The sequence below is a fragment of the Trachypithecus francoisi genome, unplaced genomic scaffold (assembly GCF_009764315.1).
Source record: "Trachypithecus francoisi isolate TF-2019V2 unplaced genomic scaffold, Tfra_2.0 Lachesis_group14, whole genome shotgun sequence".
In the NCBI taxonomy this organism is placed as follows: Eukaryota; Metazoa; Chordata; class Mammalia; order Primates; family Cercopithecidae; genus Trachypithecus; species Trachypithecus francoisi.
The window spans coordinates 30,020,554-30,032,914 of record NW_022681459.1 but is presented as its reverse complement, the minus strand read 5'-3'; the positions used below and the strand labels follow the sequence as shown (position 1 = coordinate 30,032,914).

Sequence of the window (12,361 nt, the reverse complement as noted above, 5' to 3'; positions counted from 1 at the left end):
TAAAAAAAATACAAAAAACTAGCCGGGCGTGGTGGCGGGTGCCTGTAGTCCCAGCTACTCGGGAGGCTGAGGCAGGAGAATGGCGTAAACCCGGGAGGCGGAGCTTGCAGTGAGCTGAGATCTGGCCACTGCATTCCAGCCTGGGCAACAGAGCAAGACTCTGTCTCAAAAAAAAAAAAAAAAAAAAAAAAAACTTTTAGCAAGAAAATCTAGATGCTAAAGATTTTTTTAAATTCACAATAACAAAAAATGGAAACAAAACTACCCATCCATTGACAGGGAATGGGGAAGTCAACTGCACTCATCCATCGTGCGATCACAAGACATGAGGCAGAGTGGGAAAGAGTTTGAGGTCACTGTCCAGTGAAAAGGCAGAGCACACAACTCTACACATGCTTCACAGAGCCCTTCACTCATTTCACATATTTACTGAATGTCTTCTTTATGCCTGGCTGTTCTAACTGCTGAGGATACAGCAGCAAACAAAACGATGTCTCTGCTATCAAGAAACAATTTATTTTATTCTGAGACAGGGTCTCACTCTGTCACCCATGCAGGAATGGAGTGGCACATTCATGACTCACTGTAGCCACAACCTTCCAGGCTCAAGTGATCTTCCCACCTCAGCCTCCTTAGTAGCTAGGACTACAGGCATGTGTCACCAAGCCCAGCTAATTTTTGTATGTTTTACAGAGACAGTGTCTCACTATGTTGCCCAGGCTGGCCTCAAGCGATCCTCCTGCCTCAGCTTCCCGAAGTGCTAGGATCACAGGCGTGAGCCGCCATGCTTGACCAACTTTATAACAACTTTTTAAATGTATTTATGGACTCACCTGGGGAAAAGAGCCTCATTATAAAACAGATCATCCCCTCCATGAGCACGGGATCTTCTTCATTTACTGAGACCCGTACCTTCGTCCATGATTAAGTCTGATGGTCTTCTTTCTGGAGGTCTTCTTAGATTAATTCCTCAACACTTTATGGGTTTTCTGGTTACTGTCTCAAGAGCAGTTACAGTTCCTGGTGGGTTGCCAGTAGAAGTATCACTGGTTTGTGTGGACTGATCTTGTATCTGGTAACTGCTCTGGATCCTCCTGTGGTTCTAACAGTTTACAGAGATTCCACTGGTTTTCTCAGTAAACGTTATCATCTATAAATCATGCAGATATAGTCGGGTGCAGTGGCTCACACCTGTAATCCTAACACTTTGGGAGGCTGAGGCAGGTGGATCACTTGAGGTCCTGAGTTTGAAACCAGCCTGGCCAACATAGCGAAACCCCGTCTCTACTAAAAAATACAAAAAAATTAGCCGGGCGTGGAGGTGCATGCCTGTAATCACAGCTACTCGGGAAGCTGAGGCAGGAGAATTGCGTCAATCTGAGAGGTGGAGGTTGCAGTGATCCAAGATCATGCCACTGCCTTCCAGTCTGGGCGACAGAACAAGACTCTGTCTCAAATAAATAAATAAATAATAAATAATGCAGATATAATCTCAATCAAACTTCCTCAAAAATAAATAAAACAAAACTGCTCTCAAATGTAAATGGAGAAATAAAGGTCTGTGAGTAGCTAGGTTACCCTTAAAAGAGCTAAGAGGCCAGATGCAGTGGCTCCCACTGTAATCCTAGCACTTTGGCAGGCTGAGGTGGGAGGATCGTTTGAGTTCAGGAGTTCAAGACCAGCCTGGGCAACATAGTGAGACCTTATCTCTACTAAAAATCAAAAAATTTAGCTGGGCGTGGTGGCACATGTCTATAGTCCCAGCTGCTTGAGAGGCTGAGGCAGGGGGAATCACTTGGGTCCAGGAGGTTAAGACTGCAATGAGCCATGATCATAACACTGTACTCCAGCCTGGGTGACAAAGGGAGACCCTGCCTTACCTTTTTAAAAAAAAAAAAAAAAAAAAAAAGGCTGGGCGTGGTGGCTCACGCCTATAATCCCAGCACTTTGAGAGGCTGAGTCGGGCAGATCACCTGAGGTCAGGAGTCTGAGACCAGCCTGGCCAACATGGTGAAACCCTGTGTCTACTAAAAATACAAAAATTAGCCAGGCATGGTGGCACGTGCCTGTAATCCAAGCTATCCCAGAGGCTGAGGCAGGAGAATCACTTGAACCCAGGAAGCGGAGACTGCAGTAAGCCCAGATTGCACCATTGCACTCCAGCCTGGGCAACAGAACAAGACTCCGTCTCAAAAAGAAAAAAAAAAAGAGTTAAGGAATACCAATTTTAAAATATACTACAAGGCCACAGTAACAGCAAAAAAAAAAAAAAAAAAAGTGGGTAACCACACAGGTAGAGACCTACAGGCCAAGGGAGCAGGAGAATTAAGGCTGTAGACTTGCCAGGGCTTTTTAAATGCCAAAAATGCATAAAGTTTTAGAATTGTGATGTTTTTACAAAAATCTCTTTGAAAACAACCACTTCCACAAACTGAAGGTGCTGGCAGAACAGTCAACAGGAGTGAGGCCAGTCTCGCTTCCTCCGCCTAACCCCGCAGCAGGGCCGCGTGGAGGCCCGGCACAGCCACTCAAGGAGCCTGGAAGCTCGGCCTGCGAGTCCTGTTGACCAAGGCCATGCAGGGGCCAGACGCACATTCGTTCAGTCAGTGTTTTCAGTGTCAGGAGGAGAATGGGGCTTCGTGAGGGGAGGAAAAGGGCAGTGAGGGCAGACAGAGCCGCGGCTATTACACGCCAAGGCCAGTGTGTCCCCCAACTCTCTGGCATTTCTTCCATCGAGACACGAGGTCTTTATCCCTTCCTCTGCAATCTAGGCTGACCTGAGTGACTCATGTGAGAACAGAGAACGCAGTGGAAATGATGCTGTGCAACTCCAGAGCTGGGTCAGAAGAGGCGAGGAGGCTTCCATCTTGTTCATAGTGACTCTCCCTTCTGGAGCCCTGAGCACCCACGTAAGAAGTCTGACTACCAGGAAGCCCCATGCAGTGAGGAACCCCCCTCATGATATAAAGGAGTCCCCAATGCTGTGAGGAAGCCATTGTTATGAGAAAGTCCCGAATGCTGTGAGGAAGCCCCCAATGATATCAAGGAAGCCCCCAGTGCTATTCAGGAACCCCCAATACTGTGAGGAAGCCCCCATTGCTGTGAGGGAGCCCCCCAGTGATATAAAGGAAACCCCTCAATGCTTGAGGAAGCCCTCCCCAATGATATAAAGGAAGCCCCAGTGCTGTGAGTGACCCCCCAGGGCTGTGAGGGACCCCCCCAGTGCTATGAGGAACCCCCAGTGCTGTGAGGAGCCCCCAGTGCTGTGAGGGAACCCCCAGGGCTGTGAGGGACCCCCCAAGTGCTGTAAGGGAACCCCCAGTGCTGTGAGGAGCCCCCAGTGCTGTGAGGGACCCCCCAGTACTGTAAGGGAACCCTCAGTGCTGTGAGGGACCCCCCCAGTGCTGTGAGGGACCCCCCAGTGCTGTAAGGGAACCCTCAGTGCTGTGAGGGAACCCCCAGTGCTGTGAGGGACCCCCCCAGTGCTATGAGGAGCCCTCAGTGCTGTGAGGGAACCCCCAGTGCTGTGAGGAGCCCCCAGGGCTGTGAGGGACCCCCCAGTGCTGTGAGGAGCCCCCAGTGCTGTGAGGGACCCCCCAGTGCTGTGAGGAGCCCCCAGTGCTGTGAGGAGCCCCCAGTGCTGTGAAGACCTCCTCTAATCTGTGAGGAAGCCCAGGTCCTATGAAGTCTGCACACGGGTGCTCTGGTCAACATCTCCAGCTCGTGTTCCAGCTGACAGATTTCAGAAAGCGCCTCCAGAAGACACCATTCCTCAGTCATTACATCACCCCCAGCCGCTGAGTCGTCCCAGCTGAGGACACAGACCTCCTGGAGGAGGGACGGCCACTTCCTGTTCCCTCTCCATATTCCTGCTCCACAGAATCTGTCCACATAGTAAAATGGTTTTTTGCTACTAACAGTGTGACCGGGGGGTTCACACTAGTCATAACCAGACTACTCTAGAAGGCGCAGATAGGTTCATTGTCTTTGTTTCGCTGTTGAGGAGACAGACTATCACAGGCTGGGTAACTTCAATCTGTCCAGCTCCAAAGCCCTGACATTGCTTCTACACAACCTGACCTCTGATGATAAAATAATTGTGCTTCTAAGATAAGGTCGAACTCACAAGAACAGGACACTTGACAACAATCTGTACAACTCTGGTGCCCGCAACAGTGAATTACATCAGTTCAACCTATGAATTATGGCATTATTCAAAATGGGAAACACAGAGTGAGCTGAGGAAGCAGGTGGTCCATGAGGCAAGCACCACGAAAGACGCTCAGCTATGACCAGGATGCAGCTTCCAAAGCCACACATGTGTAACATGCTCTGCAAACATTAACCAGGGTCTGAAGAAAGCAATGTCCTGTGGCTTATGGTGGTAGTGCATCTCCCAGCAATAGCGAAGGTTTGGAAGCTGAGTGCAGTGGCACGATCCAGCTTGGGGGACAGAGCAAGATCCCATCTCAAAAAGGAAGTGTAAGTCAGTAAGTACACAAATAAATAAGTAAAAATGTTATTACTAACAATTCACGCACTAAAAACTGCCCAGGGTTTCTTTTTAGTTATTTTGTCTTTAGGATTTACCCTGCTAGGATGTACAATACAATTTGGTTTTTTGGGGTTTTTTTTGTGAGACGGAGTCTTGCTCTGTCGCCCAGGCTGGAGTGCAGTGGCACCATCTCAGCTCACTGCAAGCTCCGCCTCCTGCCTCAGCCTCCTGAGTAGCTGGGACTACAGGTGGCTGCCACCACGCCAGGCTAATTTTTTTTGCATTTTTAGTGGAGACAGGGTTTCACCGTGTTAGCCAGGATGGTCTCAATTTCCTGACCTCGTGATCTGCCTGCCTCGATCTCCCAAAGTGCTGGGATTACAGGCGTGAGCCACCGCGCCCGGCCAATACAATTTGTTTTGAAGTTACCTGAAATAATTCCTTTCTTTTTTTTTTTTTTTGAGACAGAGTCTCGCTCTGTCGCCCAGGCTGGAGTGCAGTGGCCGGATCTCAGCTCACTGCCAGCTCCGCCTCCCGGGTTTACGCCATTCTCCTGCCTCAGCCTCCCGTGTAGCTGGGACTACAGGCGCCCACCACCTCGCCCGGCTAGTTTTTCTTCGTATTTTTAGTAGAGACGGGGTTTCACCGCATTAGCCAGGATGGTCTCGATTTCCTGACCTCGTGATCCGCCCGTCTTGGCCTCTCAAAGTGCTGGGATTACAGGCTTGAGCCACCGCGCCCGGCCAATAATTCCTTTCTGTATAGTTAAGCCACCAACTCAATTTGTGGTTTGATTATTTTTATTCATTTTGCTTTCAGTTTTTTGTTTTTTTCTTTTTTTGTAGAGACAGGGTCTGGCTTTCCCAGGCTGGTCTCGAACTCTTGGCTTCAAGCAATCCTCCCACCTTGGCCTCCCAAAATGCTGGGATTACAGGTGTGAGTCACAGTACCCGGCTGCTTTCAATTTTTAGAGACTACTTCTCCCCAACTTTTGACTTCATTTTATTTTAAAACTGTATTTAAAACAGCCATATAGGTTTTGTTTTGTTTTGTTTTTTTGAGACAGGGTCTGGCTCTGTCGCCCAGGCTGGAGTACAGTGGCACCATCTGGCTCACTGCAGCCTCAACCTCCCTCATTCAAGCGATCCTCCCACCTCAGCCCCAGAGTAGCTGGAACTACAGGCACACACCACCACGCCCAGCTTATTTTGTATTTTTTGTAGAGACAGGGTTTTGCCATGTTGCCCAGGCTAGCCTCAAACTCCTGAGCTCAAGCAATCTGCCCTCCTCAGCCTCCCAAAGTGCTAGGATTACAGGTGTGAGCCACCATGCCTGCCCATGATTATTAACTATACCTGTAAATGATGTTCATATCCCTCTATCTAATGCTTCCGCCTTGTCTAACATTTTAAATCTCCCTTTTGGCCAGGGGCAGTGGCTCACGACTATAATCCTAGCATTTTGGGAGGCTAAGGCAGGCGGATTACTTGAGGTCAGGAGTTCGAGACCAGCCTGGCCAATGTGGTGAAACCCCATCTCTACTAAAAACACAAAAATGAGCCAGGCGTCGTGGCATGCGCCTGTAATCCCAGCTACGCAGGAGGCTGAGGCTTGAGAGAATCGCTTGAACCCGGGAGGTGGAGGTCACAGTGCATCAAGATCACACCATTGCACTCTAGCCAGGATGACAGAGCGAGACTGACTCAAAAAAAAAAAAAAATTGAAACAGAAACATAAATTTAAGTAATCAAGTAAATACATCCCCAGGCAATGTTATCCTGACCAGTCAAAAGGTCCATGAGAAAACTGTCACAAAAGCACTGAAAAAAAGAGGTTGGGGATAGGCCAGGCCCAGTGGCCTACACCTGTAAGCCCAGCACTTTGGAAGCCCGAGGCGGGAATATTGCTTGGGTCCAGGAGTTCAAAACCAGCAACATAGTGAGACTTTTTATCAAAAAAAAAAAAAAAAATTGGAAATTATTCAGTCCCTTTTTTAATTCCATTTACAGAGGAAATGAGGAAAGAGACATCAAACAGAAAAAGGAAGAGATGAGGGAGATTCTACAAAGAAGTCCTAAGAAGCTAGACCAGTGAGGGGGTTCTCATCCAGCCCACAGGGTCCCCAGCCTGTAGACCCTGACCAGTGTCCCAGGGACCAGGCTCCCTCTCATCAACCCACTCTGCCCCTGGGCCAGCCCTGACCAAGGAGCCTGCCCTGATGTCCCAGCAGCCGGGGGGGTCAGCACAATTGCTCTCAGTGAAGCACGGGAGCCACCAGAAAGAATCTGACCCTCCACCGGTGACTCTCAGTAAAGCGTGTCCCAGCGCTCAATGGGAACTAGTCACTGAAGCAGAGTTCTAGACTTCAGCTGTTAGAACTACTCACATAGATTCCTTTATAATTCTCATGGTGAGTTAAGAGCTATTTCTTTAGGCTCGACTTTTACACAGACAACACTGTATACCAATCACAGCCAGGCATGAGTCAGCTGAAGGAGAGTAGCTGACCAAATCCCCACATGTTTTTCGTATCTCCCAACAGTTTTGCTATTTGATTCCATTTAGATCCAGACCAACTTTGATTTGGTTCAAGTAAGAACTGAGGGCTGGCCAGGCACGATGGCTCACACCTGTAATCCCAGCACTTTGGGAGGCTGAGGCGGGCGGATCACGAGGTCAGGAGATCGAGACCAGCCTGGCTAACATAGTGAAACCCTGTCTCTACTAAAAATAACAAAAATTAGCTGGGTGTGGTGGCAGGCGCCTGTAGTCTCAGCTATTTAAGAGGCTGAGGTGGGAGAATCGCTTGAACCCGGGAGGCAAAGGTTGCAGTAAGCTGAGACTAGGCCATTGCACTCCAGCCTGGGTGACAGAGTGAGACTCCATCTCAAAAAAAAAAGAACTGAAGGGGTGGGAGGTGTGACCAGCAAAATTTTTCTGTAAAGGGCCAGAAGGCAAATATTTTAGGTTTGTGGGTCACATACTGTCTGTATTACATATGCTTTCTTTACAGCTCTTTAAAAATGTAGAAACCGGCCGGGCGCAGTGGCTCAAGCCTGTAATCCCAGCACTTTGGGAGGCCGAGATGGGCGGATCACGAGGTCAGGAGATCGAGACCATCCTGGCTAACATGGTGAAACCCCGTCTCTACTAAAAATACAAAAAACTAGCTGGGCGAGGTGGCGGGCGCCTGTAGTCCCAGCTACTCGGGAGGCTGAGGCAGGAGAATGGCGTAAACCCGGGAGGCGGAGCTTGCAGTGAGCTGAGATCTGGCCACTGCACTCCAGCCGGGCGACAGAGCGAGACTCTGTCTCCAAAAAAAAAAAAAAAAAAAAAAAAAAAAATGTAGAAACCATTCTCAGTCCTAGGGCCACACAAAAAAAGGCCAGTGGGATCTGGCCCATAGGCCTGTGGTTTGCCAATCCCCGACCAAAATTACAGCTGTTCAAAGAGATGTAATACTTTTTTAAAAATCTGACTACACTTTCTTTTCCTCTTTCTAGTACCCAGAGGAGTCAGAAAATCTGAGTATACTTTTTTTTTGAGATAGAGTTTAGCTTTTGTTGCCCAGGCTGGAGTGTAATGCCACACTCTTGGCTCACTGTAACCTCCACCTCCCAGGTTCAAGTGATTCTCCTGCCTCAGCCTCCCGAGTAGCTGGAATTACAGGTATGCACCACCACGCCCAGCTGATTTTGTATTTTTAGTAGAGACAGGGTTTCTCCATGTTGGTCAGGCTGGTCTTGAACTCCCAACCTCAGGTGATCCGCCCGCTTTGGCCTCCCAAAGTGCTGGGATTGCAGGCGTAAGCCACCGCACCTGGCCCGAGTATACTTCTTTAAATCCACCTACAATGTGCTCTCTGACTCAGTTTGGTGACACTATCCTGTGTAATGTAATATACTAGACACTGCCATGCTGGAGGAGTCCACACAGCCCCATCCCCCTTGCCAGGTGCTGCGCCTAGCAGAGGACCATCTCCCACAGTGCCACCTCCTAGCTGCTACCCAGAGCTGTGTTGACTAATGAGCAGCCACAACTCCACTGGAAATTCTAGGGTAATTCCAGTTCTAGCAAACAGTAACCCTGAGGCATTTATAAAGCCAGAAAACGACTGAAGACAACACAACAGTCAGATCCAGAGACTGCATCTCTAGGTGCTGTGTTTGTTACCAGTCCTCCCAAAATACCTTCTCCAGGACATCTTTTAGGACACTAACTATACATTACGACAGTTGGGTGAGTTTTCATTTCGTGTGTGAGAAGTTTTAGGCACCTGTGGTTCAGAAACCACAAGCCAGTTGTCCATCTGTCTTCCACCCTGGCTTCCACAGCTCCTATTCCAAAGAGCTGTTCAGTCAATAAATGACTCATTCTGAGGAAAACATTTGTCAAGAAATCACTTTTTTTTTTTTTTTTGAGATGGAGTCTCACTCTGTTGCCCAGGCTGGAGTGCAGTGGCACAATCTCGGCTCACTGCAATCTTCGCCCCTCGGGCTCAAGGGATTCTCCTACCTCAGCCTCCCAAGTAGCTGGGATTACAGGCGCCTGTCACTGTGCCCAGCTATTTTTTGTATTTTTAGTAGAGACGGAGTTTCACCCTCTTGGCCAGGAAGGTCTTGAACTCCTGACCTTGTGATCCACCCACCTCAGCCTCCCAAAGTGCTGGGATTACAGGCATGAGCCACCGCGCCTGGCACAAACAAGGTTTGAGGAGGTATCATTTGAAGTGTAATATTCAAATACAATCATAGATCATAAATCCTGTTAAAATCTGTATCAAAAAGTATTTCTAACCCAAAGGTCCACATATGTCCCCTAAAGACATGACAAAATTCTAGCATCAAAGACATTTTACATTTTAATGGTTTTGCAAATTTTTTTAAATTTTTTAAAATTTTTTAAAATTTTTTTTCCCTGAGACAGAGCCTCACCTGTTGCCCAGGTTGGACTGCAATGGCACGATTTCGGCTCACTGCAATCTCCACCTCCCAGGTTCAAGAAATTCTCCTGCCTCAGTCTCCTGAGTAGCTGGAATTACAGGCACCTGCCACCACGCTCAGCCAATTTTTTGTATTTTTAGGAGAGATGGGTTTTTGCCATGTTGACCAGGCTGGTCTCAAACTCCTGGTCTCAAGTCATCCGCCTGCCTCAGCCTCCCAAAGTGCTAGGATTACAGGCGTAAGCCACCATGCCCAGCCTGCAATTTGTTTTAATAGACTCTGAGCTGGATGGTCTGTCACAACTCGTAAATTTAAATTCACATCAAAGCTTTAAGACCCCAGCCGGACGCAGTGGCTCACGCCTGTAATCCCAGCATCGTGGGAAGCCGAGGTAGGCAGCTTTTTTGAGATCAGGAGTTCAAGACCAGTCTGGCCAACATGGCAAAACCCCATCTCTACTAAAAATACAAAAATGAGCAGGGTGTGGTGCCTTGCACCTGTAATCCCAGCTACTCCGGAGGCTGAGGTTGGAGAATCACTTGAACCCAGGAGGTGGAGATTGCAGTGAGCCAAGATCACACCCCTGTACTCCCAACCTGGGTGACACAGTGAGACTCCACCTCAAAAAAAAGAAAAAAGAAAAAGAAAAGAAAAGAAAATAAGGGGCCGGGCCCAGTGGCTCACACCTGTAATCCCAGCACTTTGGGAGGCTGAGGCGGGTGGATCACCTGAGGTGAGGAGTTCGAGATCAGCCTGGCCAACATGGTGAAACCGTCTCCACTGAAAGTACAAAAATCAGTCGGGCATGGTGGTGCACGCCTGTAATCCCAACTACTCAGGAAGCTTAGGCAGGAGAATCGCTCAAACCCGGGAGGCAGAGGTTGCAGTTAGCCGAGATTGCACCATTGCACTCCAGTCTGGGCAACAGAGCGAGCCAGACTCCATCTCAAAAAAAAAAAAGAAAGAAAGAAAAAGAAAATGAGGAACCCTAACCCTTGGAGGCAAGGACCCCTTTTCCATGGACAGCCTCTCTCTCAGGCACTGCCTGCACTGGGCACACAGCACTGTGGAAATGCACCTGCACTCACTCCCCGCACAGCAGCCACCCCTTTCCTCCACTCTCCCTGTCAGCACTAAGCTTGGTCGGTCAGAGGGTCTCCAGCTTTCAGATGGCAAAACACAGAAAGCATCAAAACCTAAATACTCAAAAGGCTCCACAACATCAGGCATGGCCGTAAAATAATACAAAAAACTGAAATTGGCCTGGCGCAGTGGCTCACGCCTATAATCCCAGCGCTTATAATCCTCAGTCTCCCAGGCTGAGACAGACAGATCACCTGAGGTCAGGAGTTCGAGACCAGCATGGAGAGCCCCTGTCTCTACTAAAAATACAAAATTAGCCAGGCGGGGTGGCACATGCCTGTAATCCCAGCTACTCGGGAAGCTGAGGCAGGAGAATCGCTTGAACCCGGGAGGTGGAGGTTGTGGTGAGCCAAGATTGTGCCATTGCACTCCAGCCTGAGCAACAAGAGCGAAACTCCGTCTCCAAAAAAAACAAAAAAACAAACAAACAAAAAATGGAATCAAAAAAGTATATGAGATCTTAAATTTTTAAAACAAGAAATGTGTGGATTATATAAATGTTTTAAAAATTCATTAAAATGCCAACTAAAAACATAACACAAAATAGCTTAATAAATATGTAAAAATGTATGAACAGAGCCAGGCACAGGGACACATGTCTTTAAGTCCCAGCTCCTTGGGAGGCTGAGGTAGGAGTATTACTGGATTACTTACTTGAGCTCAGGAGTTGAAGATCAGCCTGGACAACACAGTGAGACCGTCTCTTTAAAACACACATACACACACACGTATGCATGTGAGAAACCCAATTCAAAAATGGGCAAAGGACTTGAAGAGATATTTCTCCAAAGACACATAAATGGCTGACGAACATGTGAAAAGATGCTCAACATCACTAATTATTAGGGAAAGGCAAATCAAAATAACAGTAAGATACCACCTCATATTCATTAGGATGACTACTATTAAAAAAAGCAACAACAAATAAGAAAATAAGTGTTGGCGAAGATGTGGAGAAACTGGAACCTTTGTACTGTTGGTAGGAATGTAAACTGATACTCCTTCCTTATTGGGTCCTTAGAAAAATAAAAAATAAGTTAAATTAAAAGGAACAGAAAACAGTACAGCTGTTGTGAAAAATCTGATGGAGGTTCCCTAAAAAATTAAAAACAGAATTCCACTATGATCCAGCAATCCCACTTCTAGATCTATATCCAAAAAAATTGAAAGTAGGATCTCGGAGAAGTATTTACACATTCATGTTCACAGTTTTATTATTCAAAATGGCCAAAAGGTGGAAGGAACTCAAGTGTCCACTGAGGGGTGGATGAACAAAATTCAGTATATCTATACAATGGAGTATTATTCAGCCTTAAAAAGGAAGGAAATTGACATATGCTACAACATGGATGAACCTTAAGGACATTAGGTAAATGAGTTAAGCTGGTCACAAAAACACAAATACTACATAATTCCATAATTACTACAGTAGTGAAATTCAGAGACAGGAAATACAATGGTGCTTGCCAGGGGCTTTGGGGAGGGGAAATGGGTAGGCAGTGTTTAAAGGGTATAGAATTTCAGTTTTACAAGATGAAGAGTTCTGGAGACAGATGGTGGTGATGGCTGTACAACAGTATGAATGAACTTACCCCCAGTGAAATGCACACTGAAAATGGTTAAGATGGTAAATTTTGTTACGTGTATTTTACCATAACAAAAATTGGGAAAAAAGGGCCAGGCACAGTGGTTCATGCCTGTAATCCCAGAACTCTGAAAGGCAAAGGCGGGCAGATCATCTGAGGTCAGGAGTTCAAGACCAGCCTGGCCAACATGGTTA

The 12,361-nt window shown here is 47.4% G+C and overlaps 1 protein-coding gene across 3 annotated transcripts in view; it reads right to left on the bottom strand.

Moving 5' to 3' along the window:
• PKNOX1 (PBX/knotted 1 homeobox 1) overlaps positions 1-12,361 on the bottom strand; it is a 70,396-nt gene that overhangs the window by 47,633 nt on the left and 10,402 nt on the right. The window contains exon 1 of one of the 3 annotated variants that reach the window (XM_033232605.1): positions 834-1,243. The exons of the other annotated variants lie outside the window; for them this stretch is intronic. The gene's annotated coding sequence lies outside the window, so the exon portion shown is untranslated. Of the gene's footprint in view, positions 1-833; positions 1,244-12,361 lie in introns of those variants that run through there. 3 annotated transcript variants of the gene reach the window in all.